This window comes from Prosopis cineraria, unplaced genomic scaffold (genome assembly GCF_029017545.1).
Source record: "Prosopis cineraria cultivar Desert tree isolate PC_DT_omini unplaced genomic scaffold, ASM2901754v1 PC1362, whole genome shotgun sequence".
NCBI classification, from domain to species: domain Eukaryota; kingdom Viridiplantae; phylum Streptophyta; class Magnoliopsida; order Fabales; family Fabaceae; genus Prosopis; species Prosopis cineraria.
Window position 1 is genome coordinate 22286 of NW_026556687.1, and position 2818 is coordinate 25103.

Below are 2818 nucleotides of genomic sequence, written 5' to 3' on the forward strand. Positions count from 1 at the left end.
ATAATTATCTGGTTACCATTCACGCCAGACTTAGTTAAAAATTAAGAAAAAACTAATATAAAAACCTCTTGTATGTAAGGTTTAAAAAATATAAAAAGTTAAAGGAAAAAATTTCAAAAAAATTGTATTTTACACATAATTAAATGATTTTATTTTATATAATATAATGATGATTATTTTATTATATTTTTAAAAATAAAAAGTACAATTTATTCAAAAATTATAAAAAACTTTGAACTAATCGGAGACAATAATTTTAAGTTAGGAGTCTAACCATGATTAAATTAAGATTAACTTGATTATAATTAAAATGTATAAAAATATTTATATATGACCATAAGAAGAGTAATATTTAAATAACTAAGACATTAATTTATAAGTAAAGAAAATATTCATAAATAAATTACATATAATACAACAAAATAGTAGTATAGCTATTTAAGTACAAAGTTTATAAATTATTATTTTTATTTTATTCTTTAAAAGTTAAAATAATATTTTATACTTGATAGAATTATTTAAAAATTAAAATTAGTTCAAAAAATAAAGAAAAATATTTTTAAAAAGTTTCAAGTATTTGGGTTGTAACATCCTAAATTTTTAAATTAAAAATTTTTAGTGTCTTCAAGGGTAAATTGGTCAATTTAGATAAATTATTGATTAATGAGATTTATGAGAGATTAATATAGTTTTTGAACTCTTGAACATCCTTAAGAGAAGGCTAGGTCGATGTTTGAGTAGCTCATGTCATGGAAGGAAGTTTAAAATTTTGGTGAGACTTTTTATGTCATGTATCGTGGTAGGTGTGTCAATGCGCCGCGGCATACGTACAAAATCAGTACTTATCAAACATGAAAAATAGACAGAAAATTAGAGAAACGAAGAGAGATATCATGAGAAGGCGACGAAAACCGATCGAGATCTACTAGGGCACGATCCTTAGGCCATATTCGAAGCATTTGGAGCTTGAATCATTATTGGGTAAGTTTCACATTTCCTATTCTCCCTCTTTATGCAAACATTTTCTGACTTTTAGAGCAATAGGAGCTTTGATTTCAATTTTCTTGGGTTTTAATCGAACCCATTGGCTTATTTAAGGTCTTGGGAAGTTAAATCAAGCCTCTAACTCTAGTTTATGAATTTTATGGTGATTGAAAATTTTTTTGAGGGTTTGAACGAACCCAGGGTACAATTTGAAGCTTTTAAGACAATATGAGAAAATTGGCTAGTGATTTTGGTATATTAGGATGTTTAATAGGATGGTTATAGTGTTTTGAAAATGGTTGGTATGGTTAGATAAGGAATTTAGATGTTATAGGTACTCAAAACCTAATGAATTCAAGGTATCCAGAGTGATAATTGTCACTTGATTGTGTAGATTGAGTGTTGCTCAAGCTACCTCGTGCATATAGAACGTGTGAAACTAACATTGAGCTACGGTAACCCTTTTTGTGTGATAAAGGGTTGAGGTAACAGAATAATTTACACTATTTGATTATTTGCTTAACTGTTTGTGAGTAGATATATTAATTTGAACTTGAGATTTGATAACCTTGCATATTGTGAAATGTAGTTTTATGCATGAAAAAATATTTGCAAATGATGAGAATAGTGAAAATTTATATGGATTGGTTGAAAAATTTGAAATATACATATGCCCTATATGATAAGTGTGACCATGATTATGTTAGAGGGTGAGAGTTCACCTGTAGGAAGGAGTAGTAGAAGTTCATATGACATATATCTCTTTAGTGTCTAGTAAGGCACAGTGTTGGAGATTTTCTCCTTAGTACCCATACGAGATACGGTGTTGGAGAGTGACGCTCCTTAACATCAACGATGCAATGTTGGAGTAACAACACCTCGATTTGTGTACGATAGGGGAAGACCATAGTCTGAAAGTGAGATAAGACACTTTTGGCAGGTTGATCCTACCACTCAAGATGAACTCAGATCATTGTGGATGTACACTTGGTCTAAGAGCCTATAGTTTTAGTTGAGGTGATATGGAGGCTCGGATAGTAAAATGATCATGCTAGTCATAAATAATTTGTGTTGATGAAAAAGAGCATGTCATAATATGCTAAAAGTATATTTTAGAGTTTTATAACTTTACTCCTTTATGGTTGTGCATGTTAATTAATAGTAAAAAATTATTCTGTTATTGAGATATTTATCTCACCTCATGGTTATATTTTACAGGTGAGGGCTCCGATAGGGACAAGGAGAAGGAAAGGGCGATTGAAAAGTGAAGAGCATAGTTGTATAGCTCTTCCCTTTTCTCTTTTTAGGTATTATAACGAATATTGCTATTAAATCATGTCAACTTAAGAACATGACATTCTTTTGATTATCACTTGCATGAAATTGTGATAAACGTGTGTATCTTGGTCCAAGGTTGATGTTGTGAATTAAGTGTGTGTGCTTGGCCAAGTCACAATTACAAGTGATATATTTGAAGTAATTTATGTGTCAAAATGACCAAGTTGATATGTGTGTTAAATTTTATCCACCTCTTTGTGTTATTGCCAAATGAGGGTTTTGAGGTCATTTTCAGCATGAATACTTATTTGTGTGATACAATTGATTTTTCATGTTGTATGTGGTCTATTTAATGTGGTCAAAGTATTCTGGGGTTAATGGCATTTGGGGTTATGAGTTGGACACCTTTAAAAGTGTTTTGAGGTAAAAACAAATCATTTTGAGTTCGGGTGTCCATCTTTTAAATAATGATTGGTTGAGTGTAAAATTGATACCATTAGCTAGAGGACTTGAAGAGCTTCATGGGAACAATTGAACCTCCCAAATCAAACATTTG